Source organism: Sapajus apella, unplaced genomic scaffold (assembly GCF_009761245.1).
Source record: "Sapajus apella isolate SASKATOON/1434 unplaced genomic scaffold, GSC_monkey_1.0 scaffold2, whole genome shotgun sequence".
NCBI lineage: Eukaryota > Metazoa > Chordata > Mammalia > Primates > Cebidae > Sapajus > Sapajus apella.
In genome coordinates, this window is record NW_022436942.1 from 2150751 (window position 1) to 2176179 (window position 25429).

At 40.2% G+C, this 25429-nt stretch overlaps 1 long non-coding RNA gene across 1 annotated transcript in view; it reads left to right on the forward strand.

Annotated features, from left to right (window-relative positions):
- LOC116555431 overlaps positions 1-19651 on the forward strand; it is a 22494-nt gene extending 2843 nt beyond the window's left edge. Inside the window, exons 3-4 of the long non-coding RNA XR_004270533.1 lie at positions 7473-7479; positions 19434-19651. This is a non-coding gene — a long non-coding RNA (uncharacterized LOC116555431). The remainder of the gene's footprint in view (positions 1-7472; positions 7480-19433) is intronic.
- The last annotated feature ends 5778 nt before the right edge of the window (positions 19652-25429 follow it).

The following is a 25429-nucleotide window of genomic DNA, read 5'->3' on the forward strand; positions in this document are numbered from 1 at the left end:
AAAGAAAAGAAAAGAAAAGAAAGAAAGAAAAAGAGAAGAGAAAGAGGAGAAGGAAAAAGGAGGAAGAAGAAAAAGAAGGAAGATAAGAAGGAGAAGGAGGAGATGGAGAAGAAGAAAGGAGGAAGAAGAAAGAGGAGAAAAAGAAAGAATGAAGAAGAAGGAGGAAGAGAAAGAGAAGAAAGAAGAAAATAGGGGAAGTCATTTTGATTTGGTGTCACTTTGGAATGATGTTGAACTTTAGGTAGCCAAGTGATTTGTCTGCTCAACAGGATCAGATGAAGATGTTTTTGTAGATTACTCTTGTAGGGTGTGGCCAGGTGGAAGTCCTCTCTGGTATGATATGCTTATTGTCTTGGCAGAGAAGGGTTTTGGTTGTGTGGTACAGGAAGGACTATGTAGGGATAGAGAAAATAGATCCAGAAGAAAGATGTGTCTGGATTCCATAGAAACCGTCAGAATATCTTGCCAATCAGATCAAGAACCTGGAAAAATAAATATACAAAAATGGTATTTTCCCCCCAGAAAACATATCAACAACTTGTATGACTACAGTATTCTGCACACCATAGTTTAGGAAATACCTAGAGTTATTTATATTGTTCTGCCTAGACACTGAAATATAAAAACATGATTTTCTTCCCAGAAAACGTATTTACATCTTTTATGCTGTTAATATTCTCCATGACGTAACTTATTTAGGAAATGCAAATAGCCCAAATACTCTTCACTTTTGTTTTCTATTTGTTTTTTTCTGGAAATAGGCACTTTGACTACTACACTACTATTATTATTTACGTCATATTACTTTTTTTTTTTTTTGAGACAGAGTCTCACTCTGTTGCCCAGGCTGGAGTACCACAATCATGGCTCACTGCAGGCTCAACTTCCTGGGCCCAAGCAATCCTCCCATGTCGGCCTCCTAAGTAGCTGGGAGAATCACTTGAGCCCAGGAGTTCACGACCAACCTGGGCAACGCAGCAAGACCTTGCCTTCAAAAATTTTTTAAATTAATTAATTACTTTTAAAAAGACACTTCCCTAATATAAAAATACAAATATCATTGTACTTTTAGTGGAGAAAGGGTTTTGCCATGTTACCAGGCTGGTTTCAAACTTCTGAGCTCAAGCAATCTGCCTGCCTCAACCTCCCAAAGTGCTGGGATTACAGGTATGAACCACCACACCCAGCATATTACATATTTTTAAGCAAAGTTTTACTTAAATTCTATCTTCCATATACATGTTCCACCCAAGAATTCTTATTGATATCTATAAAATCAAACACAAGCTTATTTTCTTCACCATCATTCTGTGTACTGATATATGGATCTAACTCTCAACCAACCCATTTATTCTTGAGATAACTTATATGCAGTAAGGTGCACAAATCTTACATGTACAGCTTAATGAATTTTTACATAAGCATTAACTAAAGATACGGACATTTCCAGCGTTCCAGAAAGCTTCCTCATGCCATTCCATCAATACTTTATTAAAGATGATGACTATTCTGAACTTTCCCACAGATTAGTCCTGTTTGTTTTTGAACTACATACAAATGAAATCATACAATATATTATTTTTATATGTGGCTTCTTCCAATATTTTGTATGTGAGATTCATCTATGTTGTTGAATGTGGTTTGTTCATTTTTATTTCTGTATCAGTATTATGTCACTCTATCACTCATTCATAATTTATTCATTCGACTCATGGTGAACATTTGAATTTTTATCAGGTTAGGGCCATTACTGTAATTGCTATGAACACATTCATCCATGTCCTTTGGTGGACATAAGCACTCACTTCTGTAGTGTATATACTCAAGAGTGGAATTGCTGGTTCAAGAAGTGTGCATACATTTGGCTTTGCAGATACTGCCAAAAAGTTTTCCAAAGTAGCTGTACAAATTTGCATTCCCATGAGCAATGTATGAAAGTTCCATTTGCTCCATATCCTCACCAAAACTTGGTGTTGACATTCTGGTGGAGGTATAGTGGTATTTCATTATGGCTTATATTTGGTTTCTTGATACCTAAGCATTATGAACAGCTTTTACACTTAGTGGCCATATGGATATTCTCTTTCTTTGAGGTATACGTTTCCATTCATTTAAGAATATTGAGTTGTCTGTCTTTTTATCATTAAAAAGGAGTTTCTTACAGGAGGAATCTTTGAAAAGTTCATGGAAAATGTATATTATGAAAAAAACTACACATTGATTTTTTTTACACCAAAATAAACTCATATTAAATTAATAGAATATGTCTGAACAGGATCTAGTTTGAAGCACTAAGAAGGATAAGACATCAATTTGAAAACAGCCCTTAACAGAGTAACATGAATTCAGTTAAAACTGAAGCAGTAACACGACATCAAATTTATGGTGAAGCTTAGATGGAAGAATGGTGAAATTATTGATGTTTTACAAAAAGTTGATGGCACAATGCTTCAAAGATTAGCAGTTTACAAATGTATAACTCATTTTAGGAGGGATGAGGTGATATTGAAGATGAAGCCTGCAACAACGCACCATTCACATCAATTTGCAAGGAAAAAATGTAATCTTCTTCATGCCCTAATTGAAGAGGACTGACAGTTAACAGCAGGAACAATAGCCAACACTATAGACATCTCAATTGCTTCAGCTTACACAATTCTGACTGAAAAATTAAAATTGAGCAAACTTTCCACTGGATGGGTGCCAGAACCATTGTGCGCAGATGAGCTGCAGACAAGAGCAGAGCTTTCAACGGAAATTTTAAACAAGTAAGATCAAGATCCTAAAGCATTTCTCCAAAGAATTGTAATAGGAGATGAAACATGGCTTAGTAGTAAAATCTTGAAGACAAAGCACAATCAAAGCAATGGCTACCAGGAGGTGAAAGTGGTCCAGTCAAAACAAAAGTGGACGGATCAAGAGCAAAGGAAGGCTGAGTACAGTGGCTCATGCCTGTAATCCTAGCACTTTGGGAGGCCAAGGCAGAAGGATCACTTCTTAGGAATTCCAGACAAGCCTGACGAAATAGTGAAATCTTGTCTCTATAAAAAATGTAAAAATTAACCAGGCATGGTGATGTGTGCCTGTAGTCTCAGCTACTTGGGTGGCTGAGGTAAGAGGATCACTTGAGCCCAGGAGGTTGAGACTGCCATGAGCCGTGATCATGCCACTGCACTCCAGCCTAGGTGACAGAGCAAAACCCTGTCTCAAAAAAGAAAAAAAAAAAATCAACCAAGAGCAAAGGTGATGGCAACATTTTTGCAGGATGCTCAAGGCACTTTGCTTATTGACTCTCTGAAAGAAACAAGTTCTTTTAAGGAAAAGGAAACATTCTTTTAAACATAAAGAATGATAATACTGCCAGGTGTGTTGGCTCACACCTGTAATCCCCGCACTTTGGGAGGCCAAGGTGGACAGATCACCTGAGATCAGGAATTCAAGACCAGCCTGGCTAACATGGCAAAACCCCATCTCTACTAAAAACACAAAGATTAGCCAGGCGTCATGGAGCACACCTGTAATCCCAGCTACTTGGGAGGCTGAGGCAGGACAATCACTTCAACCCAAGAGATGGAGGTTACAGTCAGTTGAGATCACTCCACTGAACACCAGCCTGGGCAACAGAGTGAGACTCTGTCTCAAAAAAAGAAAAAAAATGACAATATTATGACAATGCTTATTACGGGAGTTTTGAGAGAGTTAGCCAGTTAGCAGAAAAATGCCTGAAAAGCTTCACCAGAGAGCTCTCCACCACAACAGTGCTCGTGCTCATTCCTCTCATCAGACAAGGGCCATTTGTGAGTATTTTGAGAGCTCATTAGATGTCTACCTTACAATCCTGATTTAGCTCATTTTCACCTCTTTTTGCATCAAAAAAATATTTAAAGGGCACAAATTTTTCTTCAGTTGATAATGTAAAAAAGACTGAATTGACATGGTTAAATTCCCAGGACCCTCAGTTCTTTAGGGGTGGACTAAATGGCTGGTATCATCGCTTACAAAAGTGTCTTGAGCCTGATGAAGTATGTAGATCAAGTTTATGTTTTAACTTTTAATTCCATTTTTATGAAGTTTTGGAGTCCCCTTGCATAGTCTATGTATGAATTCTTTGTCAGATACATGTATTAAAGATATTTTCTCTCGAGGCCAGGCACAGTGGATCACACCTATAATCCCAGGACTTTGGGAAGCCGAGGCAGGCAGAACACTTGAGGCCAGGAGTTCAAGACCAGCCTGGCCAACATGGCAAAATGGCATATCTACTGAAATTATAAAAATTAGTGGCCATGGTGGTGTGACCGCAATCCCAGCTACTCAGGAGGCTGGGGCACAAGAATTGCTTGAACCCAGGAGGCAGATGTTGCAGTAAGCTGAGACTGCCACTGCACTCCAGCCTGGGCAACAGAGCAAGACTCCATCTAAAAAAAAATACATCTGCCGGGCGCGGTGGCTCAAGCCTGTAATCCCAGCACTTTGGGAGGCCGAGGCGGGTGGATCACGAGGTCAAGAGATCGAGACCATCCTGGTCAACATGGTGAAACCCCGTCTCTACTAAAACTACAAAAAATTGGCTGGGCATGGTGGCGCGTACCTGTAATCCCAGCTACTCAGGAGGCTGAGGCAGGAGAATTGCCTGAACCCAGGAGGCGGAGGTTGCGGTGAGCCGAGATCGCGCCATTGCACTCCAGCCTGGGTAACAAGAGTGAAACCCCGTCTTCAAAAAAAAAAAAAAAAAAAATACATCTATGTCTACATCTACATCTTCTCTCAGTCCATTGCTTTTCCACTCAATTTATTCTATCTTTTGATAAATAGAAGTTCTTAATTTTTTTTTTCTTTGAGACAGGGTTTTACTCTGTCACCCAGGCTGCAGTGCAGTGGCCCAATTATGCCTCACTGTAGCCTTGGCCTCCTGGGCTCAAGCCTCCCACCTCAGCCTCCTGAATAGCTGGAACTACAGGCATGTGCCACCATGCCTGGCTAATTAAAAAAATTTTTTGTGTGTGCAGATGGAGTCTTGCCATGTTGTCCAGGCTGGGTCTTGACCTCCTGGGCTCAAGCTATCCACCTACCTTGGCTTCCCTAAGTGCTGGGATTTCAGGTCTCAGCCAACACACCCAGCCTGAAGTTCTTAATTTTAATGAAGTATAATTTAACAGTCTTTTCTATTACAGAGGGTACATTTCTGTCCTGCCTATGATATTTTTCTCTACACTAAGGTCATGAAGACATTTTCCTATATTTTCTTCCAGAGCTTTATTTGGGATACATCCAGGTCTTTGGCAATCTCAAATTAATTTTTTATGGTATGCAGTAGGAATTCGGGTTAATTTTTTTCCATATTGATATCCAGTGGACCTGGCACCATTTATTGAAAAGACCATCCTTTCCCTGCTGAATTGTAGTGGTGTCTTTCTTGTAAATCATGTGACTCTTTTCATGCAGATCTGTCCCAGGATCAGCATTCTGTTCCACTGAACTGCGTGTCTATTCTTGCACCAATATTATACTCTTAGTTATTATAGTTCCAAAGTCAATCTTGCTATTTCTTAGCCCTTTGTATTTCAATATATATATTTTCAAACAGAATCTTCAGTCTAGTTAAATGTAACATCAAAATACTTGGGTGTAATTAGACCATCTTTCTACCTTGTTGTTTGTCCCATCTGTTTTTTATTCCTTTATTTCACCCTTCATGCCTTGTTTTGTATCACACTATTGTTATTTCATTTTCTCCTCTATTAGCTATTAGGACTACAGGTATGTGCCACAGTGCCTGGCTTAATTTTTTTTCTTTTTTTGAGACAGAATCTTTCTCTGTCACCCAGGCTGGCATACAGGGGCACGGTCTTGGCTCACTGCAACTTCTGCCTACCAGGTTCGAGCAGTTGTCATGCTTCAGCCTCCCAAGCAGCTGGGATTATAGGCATGTGCCACCATGCCCTGCTAATTTTTGTATTTTTAAAAGAGATGAGGTTTCACCATATTGGCCAGGCTAGTCTTGACTCCTGGCATCAAGTGATCTTCCCACTTTGGCCTCCCAAAAGGCCAGTATTACAGGCATGAGCCATAGTGCCTGGCCTGTGCCTGGCATTCTATTAGTTTTTTCAACAGCTTTATTGAAATATATGCCATGTAATTCATCCACTTAAAGTATACAATTCAATGATTTTTAGTCTATTCAAAGAGCTGTGCATCTATCACCTCAATTGCTTTCACATTTTCATTGCCACAAAAAAGAAATCCTGCATCCCTCAGCTATCACCCTCAATTCTCCTATATCCCTCCAGGCCTAGGCAACCACTAAACTAATTTTCTAACTCTACAGAGTTGCCTATTCTGGACATTTTATATGAACATTTAGAAAAATGTACACAATGGGTACTGGCGTGATATTATCTGAGTGTGTGTATATGTAAGAGAGTAAGGCAGTAAAAAGAGGAACTTCTGAATAACACATGGAGTGAGGAGAGAATAGGAAGAAAGAAAAAGTGGGGATAGATTTTTCTATTTTCATGAGTATGGACAATCATGTGCACTTGAAGATCAGATTTATGTTTATAAGAAAAGAACCACTCCATTAAAAAGGGGGAAAAGGACATGAGCAGACAGTTTTCAAAAGAAGACATATGTGCAGCCAACAAGCATGTGAAAAAAAGCTCAACATCACTTATCACTAGAAAAATGCAAATCAAACCCACAATGAGATACCATCTCACACCAATCAGAATGGCTACTACTAAAATGTCAAAAATTACAGGTGCTGGTGAGGTTGCAGAGAAAAAGGAACACTTACATACTATTGGTAGAAGTGTAAATTAGTTCAACGATTGTGGAAAACAGTGTGGAGATTCCTCAAAAAACCTAAAAACAGAACTATCATTTGACCCAGAAATCCCATTACTGGTATACAATTCCTTTGTATACCCAAAGGAACACAAATTGTCCTATCATAAAGATATGTGCATGTACACGTTCATTGCAGCACTATTAACAGCAAAGACACGAAATCAACCACAATGCCCATCATGGTAGACTACATAAAGAAAAGAAAATGTGGTACATATACACCATGGAATATTATGCAGCCATAAAAAAGAGCAAGATCATGTTTTTTGCAGGAATGTGGATGGTGCTGGAGGTCATTATCCTTAGCAAACTAACACAGGAACAAAAAACTAAATACCACATGTTCTCACTTATACATGGGAAGTAAATTATGTGAACACATGGACACATAAAGGGAAACAATAGATACGAGGGCCTGCTGGAGGGTGAAGGATGGAGGGTGGGAGGAGGTAGAGGATCAGAAAAAATAACTAGTAGGTATGAGGCTTAATGCCTGGGTGCAAAATGATCTGTACAACAAACTCCCATGACACAAGTTTACCATTTAACAAACCTGCACATGTACCCCATACTTAAAAGTTAAAAAAAAGATCAGATTTATAAATTAGGATACTGAATTCAAGGTTCTTGGTGAAGTTTCTTAAAAGAAACTAACATTGCACAGATGTGCCAACAATCCTAAGTGTAAAAGTTTTGGTTCTCAAATATCTGCTGAAGAAAGACTGGTATCTATTTTAGCACTGAAACTGTGGTAGTTCAGTCAGGGTGGTGGAGAAATATTAAGGGGAAAATATTAGAGATAGTTTAGGATATAGTTACAAAACCTCCTTGGAAGGCCAGGCAGCATGTAGCTTCAGATGACAGAATGGGCTGAAGGTGGTCAGTTCTTACCCTAAGGCATTAGAACATAGAGTAAATACTAGGAATTGTATAGAGACTTCCCCAGATAAGTCTGTTTGCCCCCATCTCTATTAGCAAACCTTTAATCATCTGTGTGTGCATAACTGCCTTCTACTTGGGATTGGGGGGTGGGGTGGCAGAAGTTTATTACCCACAAATGGTGTTTGTTTTAGGCCTCAGAACCTGGTTTTTAATTTTTACTCTCTAGTGGTGTTGACTGAAAGCCTTTGCTATTTAATGTGTGTTGAATAAAGGCCAGGAAGGCCATTGTGTCAGGGCCAGTGGCCATTAACTCCTTCTGGTGAGTGGCCAGGACATCCCAGCCTGCTCTTTCACTATATTCTGTGTCTGAGTTAATTTATTCATCTGTTGCAGGGTCAGGGTCTGCCTGTCAGCCCCAACAGTGGTGCCCCGTGTAAGAAGACTTGTCAGTGGTGCCCTCTCTGAGGCAAGCTGTAACAGATTGAAGATCACAATGGAACCCCCAAAAATGATGGTAAAAAGAGACTGTGCAACCAGTCAGTAAGTCATTGGTACCCGCTTGGGATTACCAAGTTCAGGGGAGATTGTTCAAGCTAGGGTTTCATCATGGGACAACAGTTATCAACTCAACGGAAACAGTGAGCTGTTAAAACAGTGTTAAAACAGCTGCTTAAAGCTAGTGGAGCCTCCATTTCACAGGCTCAATTAAGGGACCTAATGCAAACTGTTGTTTCTCAAAATCCATGGCTCCCAGCAGAAGGTACAGTAGACATATAGCTCTGGGAACAAGTGGGGAGAACTCTTTTTTTTTTTTTTTGAGACGGAGTTTCGCTCTTGTTACCCAGGCTGGAGCGCAATGGCGCAATCTCGGCTCACCGCAACCTCCGCCTCCTGGGTTCAGGCAATTCTCCTGCCTCAGTCTCCTGAGTAGCCGGGATTACAGGCACGTGCCACCATGCCCAGCTAATTTTTTGTAGTTTTAGTAGAGACGGGGTTTCACCATGTTGACCAGGATGGTCTGGATCTCTTGACCTCGTGATCCACCCGCCTCGGCCTCCCAAAGTGCTGGGATTACAGGCTTGAGCCACCGCGCCCGGCCGGGGAGAACTCTTAAACAGCATCATGCATAAGAGCAACAGGTCCCAGTACCATCATTACCAGGCCAAGATAACAAAGAGGAAATGGAGGTTTTGCCTGAGCTCCCTCCTCCTATAAATAGTAAAAAAGACAGGGGATATGCTCCAGCGATGGGACCTCATCTTAAGCAAGCAGCACTAGAAGGTAGGCTCTTAGCCTGCCCAATAGTGCAAGATCAACAAGGTGATTAGGTACATAAAAAGATAAGAAAAAATACTAGAGGCAGAAGCCATACGGCAATAAGCAGTGGGTGGAAGGAAAGCCTTGACAGCAAGAAAACTCATAAACCTGGAGCAAGCAAATGCTCCCCGGAACTTGGCCTGCATGGCAGCAATGGCAATGGGGAGCCACACTCAGCACACAGGAGCTAGCCTGCTAAGGCGGGGCAGGAGGCACCCACAGGAAGGTCTGCCCAGCTGGCAGCAGCTGCCCAGTGGCAGGGGGAGGGAGCAGCACAAGCAAAAAGCTGCACAGGCAAAAAGTGGCACCTAGGTGAGTGTAATGTGGCTTGCTGCCCTCTGGCTCCACAGGTGGCCCACAGTGAAATTTCATATGTTCCTGATATAGAAGCAATGTCCCAGATTATAATTCTCTGCTAAGATTTAAATAAAATTTAAGAATTTGTAAGACCTTTTTCTGATAATGGTCGCTGCTGTCATTCCAACCTTCCCCCTAACATGACCCTCTCCAAAACCTATTTAAGTAAAACTGTAACCTCTGAAGGAAGAGAAATTACAGACAGCCCATGAACTAGTTGAGGTTAATTTACAACCTACAGGACCCCTTCAATGGGTCCTCCCATCCCATGCAGCAATTCTTCAAGATTGGCCTGTAATTGTTATTGACTTAAAAGACTTTTTATACAATTCCTCTAGCAGAACAGGACATAGAAAAATTTGCGTTTACATTACCAGCTATTAATAATGAAAGACCAGCTTGCTGATTTCCCTGAAAAGTGCTGCCTCAAGGAATGCTGAACAGTCCTACTAAGTGTCAGTATTATGTAGAACAGGCTTTGCTCCCCAGTAGAAGGTAATTTCCCAATCACAAGATTATTTACTTTATGGATGATATTTCACTGGCAGCCCCAGCAGAGCCAGTACTTTTAAATTTATATAACTCTGTCATAAAGAATACACAGTTGAGAGGTTTACCCATAACACTTGAGAAAGTACAAATGTCATCTCCTTAGAAATATCTTGGGTACGTACTAACTTCCCAGTCAGTAAGACCTCAAAAGGTTAAATTAAATACTAGCAATTTACACACCTTAAACAATTATCAAGAATTACTGTGCAATATAAACTAAAGCCTTCCCTGTATGCTCTTTTTCTTCAACTTTATTTATGGGGTGGCCCAAACTGATAATGGTCCAGTTTATGCCAGCTCACAATTTCAACAATTTTTTTACATGCTGAACATTCAACATTCCACAGGCATCCATACAACCCCCAAGGACAGGGCATAGAACATACCCATTCCACCCTTAAAAATATGCTCAGAAAACAGAAAAGGGGGAGTATGAGTAAGGACCCTGCAACACTACTGACACAAGCTTTATTTACCCTTAATTTTTAAAATTTAGATAACAAATTTCAATCAGCTGTAAAAAAAAAAAACACTTGCTAAAACCTATCAAGACAGAAAGAAAGATTGGAGAAATAGGAGGAAAGAATGAGAAAGACATAAAAAGTAACATAAAGGAGAGAGATAAAGTAGGAAGAAGAGAAAGAAATATTAAGAACGTTATAGATATAAGAATGCACCTTTCCCAGCTTCTAACACCCCCTTTCCCAGCTTCTAACACCCCCTTTCCCAGCTTCTAACAATGCAACTGCTTGGCTGAAAGGGATTAACATACCCCTGGTGGGATTCCTCATTAATCACATATAGTGAACTGAGATGACACGTAACACTACAGGTCACTCTTTGATTGGGAAAGAATGTTGCTAATTATACTCATGATTGTCTTATGTTATTTGCTGATTCTAGGATGCAAAGCCAGAATAAGAGCAATGACTGACTCAACTGACGGACCTGTTGTTGCACCCGCTGGCACTCTTCAATTATTAAAGCCAGATGCAAAAAACAGAAAAGGGCTCCCCCTTTTCTGGTAGTTCAGTCAGGGTGGTGGCAAAAATATTAAGGGAAAATATTAGAGATAGTTATAGGATATAGTTACAAAACCCCCTTGGAAGGCCAGGCAGTTTACATAGCTTCAGATGATAGAATGGGCCAACGGTGGTTGGTTCTTACCCTACAGCATTAGAACACAGAGTAAATACTAGGAATTATATAGAGGCTTCCCCAGATAAGTCTATTTACCCCCACCTCAATTAGCAAACCTTTGATCAGCTGCTAGTGCATAACTGCCTTCTACTGGGGGGGGGATGTTGGCAGAAGTTTATTACCCACAAATGGTGTTTGCTTTAGGCCTCAGAATTTGGCCTTTAATCTATACCCTCTAGTGGTGTTGACTCAAAGCCTGTGCCATTTAATGGGTGCTGAATAATAAAGGCTGGGAAGGCCAGTGTGTCGGGGCCAATGGCCATTAACTTCTTTGAGTGAGTGGCCAGGACAACCCTAATCCACACTTTTACTGTGTTCTGTGTCTGAGTAAATGTATTCATCTGCTGTGGAGTCAGGGTCTTCCAGACCCTGACATGAAACCAGTTTTTTCCTTCAAAATACTTCAAAGGAAATGTGTGCCTCAGCCACTCCTATCCTTTTTTCTAGAAGGTAAATAAAGGTGACTAATGCAATTGGTGATTAAAAACCTGTATTTTTCTTAAATGGACAAAAAAGACCTTATAAGGATTTTTAGTTTCATTATTAATAATTATTTTTTCTTTTTATTCCAAGAAAGTGCCAAGCTTGTTTCTACCTTATTGTCTTTGCACTTGCTACTCCCACTGAATGAGTCCTGGTTCTTTGCTCAGTGGTTTTTTCTAATGATCAAAGCACTGAGGATCAGGTACAGTGGCTCATCCCTATAATTCCAGCACTCTGGGAGGCTGAGGTAGGCTGATCAGATCACTTGACCAGCCTGGTCAACATGGTGAAATGCTGTCTCTACAAAGAACACAAAAATAAGGTGAACGTGATGGTACATGCCTGTAATCCCAGCTAAGGCATGAGAATCGCTTGAACCCAGGAGGCAGAGGTTGCAGTGAGCCAAGATCACACCACTGCACTCCAGCCTGGGTAAGAGAGTGACACTCTGTCTCAATAAAAGAAGTACTGAGCTCATATGCCACCTCCACAGAGAAGCCTTTCCATTTAACTGTATCTAAGTCTTCCCTACTTCTCACCATCTCTTTCCAACTCCTGTATCCCATCATCCTGTTTTATTGTCTTCTTAGCTGTTATTTACAGTATCTGAAATTATCTTTTTTATGTATTTATTGATGGAATAAATGTTCTTCTCCTCCCTTTATAACATCATTTCTATATAAGAGCCAAGAACCTTGTCTGACTTATGCATTGCTATATCCCAGCAGTGCCTGCATACAATAGGGGTTGCAATAAATACTTGCTGGATAAATTAATAACAAAAGAACTTTCCTAGTATCCTCAATTTTTCAGGCCACTATGCTGAACGCTATACAATATTGTCTCTGCCCTATTATCATATTAAGGTAAATAATGTATGCTTTGTTCAAGAACGCTCAAAGTTCAATACCATACCCTTTTTTTTTTTTTTTGAAATGGAGTCTCATTCTGTCACCCAGGCTGGAGTGCAGTGGCAGCATCTTGGCTCACTGCATCCTCTACCACCGGGGTTCAAGCAATTCTCCTGCCTCAGCCTCCTGAATGGCTGGGACTACAGGCATGTACCACCACACCCCGATAAATTTTGTATTTTTAGTAGAGACAGAGTTTCACCACGTTGGCCAGGCTGGTCTCGAACTCCTGACCTCAGGTGATCAGCTTGCCTTGGTCTCCCAAAGTGCTGGGATTATAGGCATGAGTCACTGTGTTTAGCCTCATACACTTATTAATTCTATAAATCTCAATTTGGCAAAGTCTAAGACCATGTAAGAGACTGAGCTTTTATGATGTTTCTGATTACTATACTTAGAAGACATAAATGAAATTTGTAGAGTTAGAATGACATATCGGGAAGTGCCTTGTTTGGAATCAGAGGAACTGTCACAGACAGGCTCTGGGTGAGTGGACAGTTACCTTCTGAGCCTCGGTTTACTCTCAAGAATAAAATCGATTTACCTTTAAGGATATTGTCTTAATCTGATTTGTGCTGCTATAACAGAATACTGCAGACTAGGTAATTTTAAGTGAATAGAAATTTATGTCCTAATAGTTCTATAGGTAGGGAAGTTCAAGATCAAGGTACCAGCATCTGATGAGGATCTTCTTCTTATGACATCCCATAGCAGAATGTGGAAAAGCAAGAAAGCTTGAGAGACAGAGAGAAATAAATGAGGTGCCAAATTCGTCCTTTTATGAGGAACCTGCTCCTGCAATAATGAACCCACTCCCACAATAATGTCAATACATTTTTAAGAGCCCTCATGGCCCAAGCACCTCTTAGATGTTCCACCTATTAGTACTATTACAATGGCAATGAAATTTCAACATGACTTTTGGAGTGGACATTCAAACCATAGCAGATACCTACCCAACAATAACTACAGGGATGTTGTGAGGCCTAAGAAATAAAGCAAACTGGCCTGGCAGTGTCTCACACCTGTAATCCCCACACTTTGGGAGGCCGAGGCAGGCAGATCACTTGAGCTCAGGAGTTCAGGAGCAGCCTGGGCAACATGGTGAAACCCTCTGTCAACAAAAAATTATTAAAAATTAGCAGGCCAGGTGTAGTGGCCCATGCCTGTAATCCCAGAACTTTGGGAGGCATAGGCAGGCAGATCATGAGGTCAAGACATTGAGACCATCCTGGCCAACATGGTTAAACCCTGTCTCTACTAAAAATACAAAAATTAGCTGGGCCTGGTGGCACACGCCTGTAGTCCCAGCTACTCGGAAGGCTGAGGCAGGAGAATCATTTGAGGCCAGGAGGCAGAGGTTTCAGTGAGCTGAGATCACACCACCACACTTCAAGCCTGACGACAGAGTGAGACTCCATCTCAAAAAAAAAATTAGCTGAGCATGGTGGTGCACCTGTGGTTCCTGCTACTTGGGAGGCTGAGACAGGAGAATCACTTGAGCACCACTGCACTCCAGCCTGGGCAATGGGAATGAAACTCTGCCTCAAAAAATTAAATAAATAAATAAATAAATAATAAAACTAATTATAAACAACATTTACTGGTCATTTAGTACCAGAATAAATCCTTTACATTTATTATATTAACATAAACCACATGATCCTATGTGGTTTATGTTAATAATAAATGTAAAGGATTTAGTAAGTATTTAGCAGTATGTTATTATTATTTTGTATATATGGTAACTGAGACATGGAGTGATGATGGAACTTAACCACGGTCACATGACATGTAAGTGGTGGCATAGCCAAGGTTCAAACCCAAAATCTGTGCTCTCACCCCTTATGTTTTACATTTTCCATACAGTAAATAGTTTTTCAAGGATGATTTGTCAAGAATGCTTCGGCCAAGAAGTTCTTGCAGCAATAATCAGAAGTTGTAAGATTCTGCCTTTTCTAAACTCAACTCATGCCTACTAAACCTAAAGCCAACTACTGGTATTCTCGAGAGCTACATCTGATTCCCAGCAAAGTCATGAGACTAAAATGCAATGCTGAGTCATCCTATATGTCCCACGTTCTGCATAGTGTGCTTTACTTGGCAATGATTCCCTTGCTTTAGTTTAGCCAAACTGATTTTTTAAAAAGCTGACATTGCACAAGTCTGAAAACGACTTTTTGAATTCCTATAGATCAACCATTTTTAGAAAGAATAAGTACAATCAAAAGAATTAATTTTAATCCATCTAATAAATAAAGAGGGCCTTAGCCAGGGTTAGGGGGAAATCTGTACCAGCAGTGTTCTAAGGAAAAATAGGTATTTACAGTACTCTTTGACTACTTGTTGATGCATTTAGAATAGGCCAGTGTCTGAGACAGCATTCTATATCAGGATGGAACTTAACTATCTTCTAAAATTACAGTGCATATTTAATCTCTTATTGGATTTTTTTCTTTGGAAAGGACTTGTTCTCAATAATTTCTTCATTGTGCTGAGAAATCATTTTAAAATTATGGATATGACCATGGTATCTAGGGGTTTTCTTACATTTTTTGGCTCTGGCAGAAGAAAATTGTAATTTAAGAAAAATCTTTCAACTTTTGCCAATTTGGGGTCTGAAAAATGTGAATATAATTAATGTAAAAAGTCTGGATAATTCTGACAAAAAATGCATATCTTTTATCCTCAGCAGAGTTATGTGATTTATGAGGGTCACCCATATTATAAAAATTCTTTTTTTTTTTTTTTTTTTTTAAGTAGAGACAGGGGTTTCACCATGTTGCCAAGGCTGAGTTTGAACTCCTGGCCTCAAGTGATCTGCCTTCCTTGGTCTCTCAACGTGCTGGGATAACAGGCATGAGACACTGTGCCCCCACCAAGAAATGTTTTTAAATATGCTTTGTTTTTATAAAATTTGGGTTGGTATTGATGGGTTTCATTAAGCAGTATTTCAAAAGTAACAATTGTTAATATTATCACTGGTCTCATCAGAAAGATTCCAGAAAAGTCTCTAAATATTAGGAAGCTATCAAGCTCATAGGGAGGATATAAATTTTCCAAAATTCTAATTTTCACTTAAAAATTCAAATTTATTACTGGCAAACAATACTATTCAGTTGTGTTCCTTGAAATGACAGGAATACTTGCTTCATTTTATGAGATAAAATGATATGATGGTCTGGTTATAAGTTTAGTTCACTACAACATTTGGCGTTGATGGCCCTCAAAGGTGAAAAAGATCCTGCAGAGAAGTATGGATTCAAATGAAAGGGTTAGCTTCACTTTCTAAATCAGAGTATCAATTTTTCAGTCCATTCACCAATTAAAAAGATATGTTAATTACCCTGATCTAATCACTATACATTGTATGTATTGAAACATCATTATGTACCCCATGAAGATGTACAATTATTATTTGTCCATTTATAAAAAGAAAACTAAAAAAGAAAGAAGAACAAAAATGGGAGGTTTTTGTTTAAGTAATAAATGTATATCTTCTTTGATGTAAATAAATTATTCTTGGGAGTAATCAAAGTTTTCACATTTCCATCAATAGGTTCAAAACTAACTTTCTGAAAGATTTAAAAATGGAGCAGATAATCTTCAGGTAGAAGAGTTTTATAGATGGACATACATCATTTTTGGCAACAAACTCTTATAATGATGGAAAGATTTCCAAACATCTGTTGTCAAAATGCCTTTTATCCTGGTCTTCAAAATGCGGGTATAGATTTTCTCACTCATTGTAAAGCGTTTCCTTTTCCTGAAAGTGATACATTAAATGTGTTTTTGTATATACATTTATTTTGTTTCTCGTTTTTATTTCCATACAACCACTATGAAAGGGTTTTGCAGTGTTATAAAAAAAAGTTAAATATTATATATACCTATTATACTACCATTCTACTCCTAGGTATTTACCTAAGAGAAATTAAAGCTTAAGTCCATGCAAATACTTGTATGTAAATGTTCTTAGCCACTTTATTTGTGTTGAGCAAAAATTAGAAACAAGCCAAATGTCTGTCAACAGGTGAACTGATAATGCTTTGGCCATACAGTGAAACATGTCTTAGTAACAAAGATCTAAGTAACAAAAAGGTATGACCTATTGCTATATATAAAGTACATACTATAGATTCTATTTATATAAAACTGTAGAAAATACAAACTAATCTATAATGACAGAAGGAAGATTAGTGGTTGTCCAGGGTAGGGTAGCAGAAGCAAGGAGGGGAGAAAAGATAGAATTTCATAGGGGCATGAGGAAACTTTTGGGGGTGATAAATATATTTGTTATCTTGATTGTGTTGGTTTCATTGGTATATACATATGTCAAACTCATCAAATTGTACAGTTTAAGTAGGTATAGTTCACTGCATGTCAATTATACCTCAATTTTAAAATGAAATGAAAAAATACAATGAGTTACCACTATACACCCACTAAAATGGCTAAAGTTAAAAGACTTTGCCCAGTGCTGGTGAAGCTGGAACTCTCATACACTGTTGATGAGAATGCAAAAGGGTACAATGACTTTGGAAAATAGATTGGTACTTTCTTGAAAACTTAAAATACATTTTCCAAATATCTCAGCCATTCCACTCCTACATAATTACTCAAGAAATATGGGAATATGTCTACACAAAGACTTGTAAATGGATATTCATAGCAGCTTTATTCATTATAGCCCAAATCTGGAAATAGTCCAAATGTCCATCAATAGGTGAACGGATAAACACATTTGGTTGATCTATTAAATGCAATATATTATTCAACAATAAAAAGATTGATACACTAACGACATATATAAATCTCAAGATCATCACACTTACTGAAAGTAGCCAGACATCCCCGTAAAAAAAGAATATATGATGTATGATTCCATTTATATAAAATTCCAGAAAATGCAAACTAACCTATCAGAAAGCAAATCAGGAGTTACCAGGGGCTGGGGGTAGAAGGAAGGATAAATTTAAAAGTGGCAGGAGGAAGCTATTGGGGTTGATGAAATGTTTGTTGGCTTGATCTTGATAATGGTTTCATAGATGTATGTCAAAACTTACCATATGTGGAAAGTTGAGGTTGCATTGAGCTATGATTGTGCCACTGCAGTCCAGCCTGGGTGGCAGAGCAAGACCCTCCCTGTCTCAAAAACAAACAAACAAAAACTTAGCAAATTGTGCACTACACACACAGACACACACACACACACACACACACACACACACAAACTCATATGTAGTTTGTCATCAATTAAACTTTAATAAATCTGCAAACAAACAAAAAAAGTACTGGAATATGATGGTTACTAAATGCTATCAATTAATACTTTGGCGGGGGGGGAGGCTATGGGTATTAACCAATTGAAAGCAAAGTATGAAAGCTAGAAGGCCTCTTTGGCAGCAGACGCTCATCTCTCATAGCCTAAAGGCAGAAAATGCTGAGGATCAGATTCACCTTTAATTTCAAGAGTGGTGAACGAGCTCTAGAAATATATGATTCTCAACTCAGGCAAGTTGGCTTCATCAAGGCCAGGGAGGGCATTGGTGGGAAGGACTGTGATCCTAAGACTTGGAATGGGTCCTCTTAGTTAATACACTGAAAATCTTGAATTGCAATTCCAGTGATTCCTCTGGGCTGGCACAAGCAGCCTTCTCCTCTTCCTCCCTTAAAGGTTAGCTCTACCCATTTCCTGGAAGACGATGCCAAGTCCTCTGCTTTGCAAGATAAATACCACCCCCCCACCTACCCACCTCTGCCCAGGATACACACCTGATATACTTCGGATGTCTATCCCCACCCAAATCTCATAAAAAAATCCCCAATGTTGGAGGTAGGCCATGGTCAGAGGTGATTGAGTCATGGGGGCAGTCATGAATGGCTTAGCACCATCCTCTTGGTACTGTCATCACAATAGTGAGTGAGTTCTTGTGAGATCTAGTGGTTTAAAAGCACCTCCCATTCATTCTCTTGCTCCTGCTCTGGCCATGTGACATGACTGCTCCCCCTTCACATTCTGACATGGTTGTAAGTTTCCTGAGGCCTCCCCAGACGCCAAGCACATATTAGCACTGTGCTTCCTGTACAGCCTGCTATTGTGAACAGTGCTGCAATAAACATACGTGTGCCTGTGTCTTTATAATAGAATGATTTATAATCCTTTGGGTATATATCTAGTAATGGGATTGCTGGGCCAAATGTTATTTCTATTTCTAGATCCTTGAGGAATCACCACACTGTCTTCCACAATGGTGGAACTAATTTACACTCCCACCAACAGTACAAAATCATTTCTATTTCTCCACATCCTCTCCAGTATCTGTTGTCTCTTGATTTTTTAATGATCGCCATTCTAACTGGCGTGAAATGGTATCTCAATGTGGCTTTGATTTGCATTTCTCTAATGATCAGTGATTATGAGCTTTTCTTCATATGTTTGTTAGCTGCATAAATGTCTTCTTTTCAGAAGTATTTGTTCATATCTTGCCCACTTTTTGATGGGGTTTTTTCTTGTAAATTTGTTTCACTTCTTTGTAGATTCTGAATATCAGTCCTTTGTCAGACGTGTAGATTGAAAAAATTTTTTCCCATTCTGTTGGTTGCCTGTTCGCTCTGATCATAGTTTCTTTGGCTGTGCTGAAGCTCTTTAGTTTAATTAGATCTCATTTGTCTATTTTGGTTTTGTTGCCATTGCTTTCTTATTTCATTGAGTTGATCTTCAATCTTTTATTTCCTTTATTCTGCTTGATTGATTCAGCTATTGAAACTTGTATATGCTTCATTAAGTTCTTGTGCTGTGTTTTCCAGCTCCATCAAGTTGTTTATGTTCTACTCTACGCTGGTTATTCTAGTTAGCGTTTCATCTAACCTTTTTTCAAGGTTTCCTTGCATTGGGTTAGAACATGCTCCTTTAGCTCAGAGAATTTTATTACCCACCCTCTGAAACCTGTTTCCGTCAATTCGCCAAACTCATTCTCCAACCAGTTTTGTTCTCTTGCTGGTGAGGAGTTGTGACCCGTTGGTGAAGAAGAGTTCTGGTTTTTGGAGTTTTCAGCCTTTTCACACTGGTTTCTTCCCATTTTCATGGATTTATCTACCTTTGGTCTTTGAAGTTGGTGACCTTTGGATGGGGTCTCTAAGTGGATGTCCTTTCTGTTGATGTTGAAACTATTTCTTTCTGTTTGTTAGTTTTCCTTCTGATAGGCCCCTCTGCTGCAGGTCTACTGGAGGTATGCTCCAGACCCTGCTTACCTGGGAATCACCTGCAGGGGCTGCAGAACAGCAGATATTGCTGCCTGTTCCTTCCTCTGGTAGCTTCGTCCCTGAAGGGTACCCACTAGATTCCAGCCAGAGCTCTCCTTTATGAGGTGTCTGTCAGCCCCTGCTGGGAGGTGTGTCCCAGTCAGGATACACAGGGGTCAGGGAGCCACTTGTGGAGGCAGTCTGTTCCTTATCGGAGCTCAAACACTGTGCTGGGAAATCCATTGCTCCCTTCAGAGCTGATGGGCAGGGATGTTTAAGTCTGCTAAAGCCGTACCTACAACTGCCCCTTTTCCCAGGTGCTCTGTCCCAGGAAGGTGGAGGTTTTATTTATAAGTCCCTGACAGGCTGCTGCCTTCTTTCAGAGATGCTCTGCCCATCAAATAGGAAATTTAGTGACATAGTCTGCCTGAACTGTCCTTGCTGAGCTGCCATGCCCTTCACCCGGTCACTGTGTAAACTTCCTGGCTACTTTGTTTACACAGGTGAGGTTAAAACTGCCTATCCTAGCCTCAGCAATAGTGGACGCCTGTTCCCCCACCAAGCTTGAATATCTCAGGTCGAACTCAGATGCTGTGCTGGCTGCAAGAATTTCAAGCCAGTGGATCTTAGCTTGCTAGTCTTCGTGGAGGTGGGACCCACCGAGCCAGATCACTTGGTTCCCTGGCTTTAGCCCCCTTTTTCAGGGGAATGAGTGGCTCTGTGACTCTGGCATTCCAGGCGCCACTGGATTATGAAAAACAAAACAAAACAAAACTGCTGCAGCTAGCTCAGTGTCTTCCCGAATGACCACCCAGTTTTGTGCTGGAAACCAAGGGCATTGGTGGTGTAAGCACTGGAAGGAACCTCCTGGTCTGCAGGTTGTGAAGATGGTGAAAAAAGCACAGTATCTGAGCCAGAGTGCCGGGAAAAGTCCCTAATGGCTTCCCTTGTCTAGAAGAGGGGGTCCTCCGGCCCCTTGTGCTTCCCAGGTGAGGCAACACCCCATCCTGCTTTGATTTGCCCTCCTTGGGCTGCACCCACTGTCTAACCAGTCTCAATGAGATGAACAAGGTACCTCTGTTAGAAATGCAGAGATCACCCATCTTCTGCATCACTCTAGCTGGGAGCTGTGCACCAGAGCTGTTCCTATTTGGGCATCTTGCTGAAAAATCCCCAGATTTCTTACCTCACAGTAAATCAATGTCTCTGCTCTCTGCCCCAGCCTTACCCTTGGGACTATCAATGAGAATCCATGAGATTTTTTTCTTACCCAAGTGAATGGGGTCAAGTAAAACAAATAAAAATCCAGGCTAGGTACAGAATGACTCTATTTGAAATGATTAAAGTAGCATTATGGTCTGAATTGTTGTGTCCCTCCATCCCCTGCAAATTTGTATGCTGAAATACTAACATGTGAATGATGATGGTATTAGGGAGTTGAGTCTTTGAAAGGTGACTAGGTCAAGAAGGTGAAGGCCTCGTGATTGGGATTAGTACCTCTAAAGAGCCCCAAGAGTTTCCCTTGCTTTTTCTACCATGTGAGGACAGTGAGAAGGTGCCATCTACAAACTAGAAGTGGATCCTCACCTCATCAGACACCAGGTCTGCCAGCACTTTGATCTTTGACTTCCCAGGCTTCGGAACTGTGGGAAATAAATTTCTGCTGTCTATAAGCTATTGGCTTATGGTATTTTGGTATCTATAGCAGCCCGAATGGATGAATACAAACAGGGAGAGAGGAACTATTTCAATAGGGTCAGGGAAACTATTGCAATAAGGAGAATGCTTCAAAGGTAAGATCTGCAATCATCTCAAAGATCAGACAGCAATGGGCTTTTCTCTTTTTCTCTTACAGGAATGAATAAACAGGCCTAGAAAAAACTAGTGTGGAGGAGAGGAGCAGGTGACATTAATGGGACGGTTGAGCATGGAATGTCCTTCTGAGTGGCTTATCAATTTTCAGGAGGGGTAGTTAGGGAGGGACTATTCCACAGTCCAGTGCTGGCCTAGGCTTAGAGTGAATCAAAGTCCAGTGGCCTATGGGGAAGGGAGAAGCATAAAATTGGGTCAAGTTAAAAGGCATTTTGTCCAGATTAGTCTATAGGGACAAATAGTTCAACTAAGTACTTTGAGGCAAAGAATGGAATTTGGAGGGTCAGAGTCTGGCTTTATCATAGGTAAAGAAAGGGATTATTCACAGTTCTGGTGGTTCTTTGCAATAAGCCATTTCTGGAAACGCAACAAGAGGGAGGGATTTCTTTTCTCTCTCTCTCTTTTTTTTTTTTTTTTTTTTTTTTTTTTGGGACGGAGTCTTGCTCTATCTCCAGGCTAGAGTGCAGTGGCATGATCTCATGATCTTGGCTCACTGCAACCTCTGCCTCCTGGGTTTTTAAGCGAATTTCCTGCCTCAAAGTAGCTGGGACTACAGGTACATGCCACCACGCCCAGCTAATTTTTGTATTTTTTAGTAGTGACGGAGTTTCACTATGTTGGCCAGGATGGTCTTGATCTCTTGACCTTGTGATCCGCCCACCTTGGCCTCCCAAAGTGCCGAGATTACAGGCATGAGCCACCGCGCCCAGCCGAGGGAGGGATTTCTTAACTGTCACTGTTTTCCAGGAGCACAGGGCTCAAGTAAATGTTAATACTGTGGTCAGTGGCCAAGTACCCTATAAGTAGGAGACAGGGAGACAGGTTGGCGAGTGTTTTACATGTCATGCTAACCTCTCGACATTTACCATATCCTCAAAGGGACTATCCTCACTGGCATTTGTGTGTAGGAGAATTGTAAGTGTAAGGATATCTACTCCAGTAACACATCTGAAGTAGAAGCTGTGATCACAGTGCATCAAGTCAACCTGAAGGGTCTTAGCTACCAAGTTATATTTATCTCCCCACCTCACTGGTTATCTTGCCCAGCCCCCAAGTTGAATTCAGGTGCCTCTTCTCCTTACGGACCAGTTATAATAGTAACTTAGGCACCTGTATTCAATGAAACCATGAAGCTTTTCCCATAGGCGTCCAGAAATTTCAACAGGGGGTTAGGGTGTGTGGTCCTTCAGGAATAGAGAGAATATGGCTTCATCCTAAGGGCTTTTCTCCCTTAAACAACTTAGATATGTGTAAAAGAACAAAGAGGCAGGAGATGCAAGACACATCCATCCATTGTTTTTGGTCCTCTCAAAGGTGGGTACCAGGCAGGAAGATCATTGCTGATAAATCTATTTTGGCTTTGAAAACCCCCTAATCCGACAGTCATAGCCACACAGCTTTCCAAGTGGGGCCAAGGGGTGTGCACCCCTTGGCTGACCTGGACTTAACTGGCACTACAACAACCTTGTTTGGCAATAAGGTCTTTAGGGTGATGTGGTTAGTGAAGTTTTTTTGATCCTCTCTCTCATTTTATTCTTTCACTTCCCTAACTCCTCCTATATTTTGTGTAAATGCTAATTCCTTGATCAAATCCCTTATTCCTGTAATGTTTGTAGTAGCATTTTTTTTCATGGCTACATTCCATTGAGTCTACCTCATATTGACACCTTTTACTACCAGAAGAGGCAGCAGACACAGAATCTTCTGGAATTTCTTCTCTGACTGGATTAAAAGGCAATAATGTTCCCATTCCCAAGGTAATTGATAGTCTATGGTACAAGTTACTTCTCACTTGTAGTCATTTGTTTGTTAACTAATGCCTAGACACAAGGTTTACTTACATTAAATCAAAGTGAAATGTCAGAGTATCCTTCCTTGGTTTACAGAGAATATCAAAGACACAGAAATTCTGGGGTGAAATTATTATACATAACTTACTCACATCCTATCTTCTCTGGAAGGATCCAGAGGACACTCTCTTCATTAAGGCTTTTTAAAAAAATCATTGGTGAGGGGAGATACTATCATTCTTGAAAGGCTCTACTTGCTATTATCATAGGTCAAGAATGATAGTAAAGGATACTCCCATTGAAACTGATTCCTGGGCATGGTGGCTCATGCTTGTAATCCCAGCAGTTTGGGAGGCTGAGGCGGGCAGATCACCTGAGGTCGAGAGTTCGAGATCAGCCTGACCAACATGGAGAACCCCATCTCTACTTAAAATACAAAATTAGCTGGGCGTGGTGGTGCATACCTGTAATCCCAGCTACTCGGGAGGCTGAGGCAGGAGAATCGCTTGAACCCAGGAGGCAGGGGTTGCGGTGAGCCAAGATCACACCACTGCACTCCAGCCTGGGCAAGAGCAAAACTCTATCTCAAAAAAAAGAAACTGGCTCCTTAAATTCAATGGAGATTATGGGAGTTAGGATGGTTAAGGCACAAGTGGAAGGATTTAGCATCCAGAAACAAAGAGAGATTGGTTACCATAATTGACAGCAGAGCAAGTAGTAATCAAAATGGTTTCACTTACAGACATCTTTAGGGCTAGTTAACTGATCTGGTGCCCCTAGAACTGAAATAGAGAAGCAGGATATTAAATTCTTCTTAATTTACATATGAAAAAAACAAATTGTAGGTCTAATGAATAAAGGTCTTTCATTATAAGAGCCACAGTTTCTTACCCAGTTTTGAGATTTAAATCAGCTTAGATCATTGACATTTAATTATCAATGTATTAATAAAATATAGGGTTACTATTTTATTTATTCTATTTCTCATTCCTGAGTTACCTAAATCTTTTTTAGTATTCTACCTTAATTCATTGATGTTTTTGAAAATAATTTGTGTAGTTTTTTAGGGAAAAAAATCTGTGTTGCTCTAGGGATGATACCAATACTTCTTACATTCTACTGTACAGTATCAGTATCTTACCATTTAAAGTTGAAGGTAAAAATCTTACCACAATGTTCCTTTACTCTTGCCTTTATTATACAGGTGACTTAATTACCTGTGCAGGCCTGGTGAGGCGGCTCATGCCTGTAAACCTAGCACCTCAGGAGGCCAGGCAGGAGGATCACTTGAGGCCAGGAGTTTGACATTAGCCTGGGCAACATAATGAGACCCCATCTCTTAAAAAAAAAAAAATTAGCTGGACATGGTGGTACATCCCTGTAGTCCCAGTTACTGAAGAGGCAGAAGTGGGAGGATCACCTGAGCCCAGGTTGAAGCTGCAGTGAGCCATGATCACAGCACTGCACTTCAGCTTGGGTGACAGAGACTTCACCTTAAAAAAACAAACAACAAAAACTATGTACATATTCTCTAGAGAATCGTATAAAAGTGTTTTTTTTCTTTCAATTACCAAATGTAATTTTTAAAACCTCGAGAAGTCTATTATATTCACCCTATACATTGAGCCTTCTTAATTCCTGCCATTCTAAGTTTCCTTCTGCTATAATTTCCCTTCTTTCTAAAAAGGTTCCCTTGACAATTCTTTTAGAGCAGGTTTACTAGTGATAAATCCTATTAGTTTTCCTTCATTTGAAAAATGTCTTGACATTTTCTATTTGTACCTTCTTGACTCCTTTATAACACTTAAGTACTTTGAAAATCAGTTTTCTGATCAAATCTTCTCTCCTCCAAAAACTATAATGAAGAGTAGATTCATGTACAATGTCTGGGATAGCAAAATGTTTTTAATAAACATCAACGAAAATACAGCTAAAAGTTCAAAAAATTTCTATGACTAGCCAATAAATTGC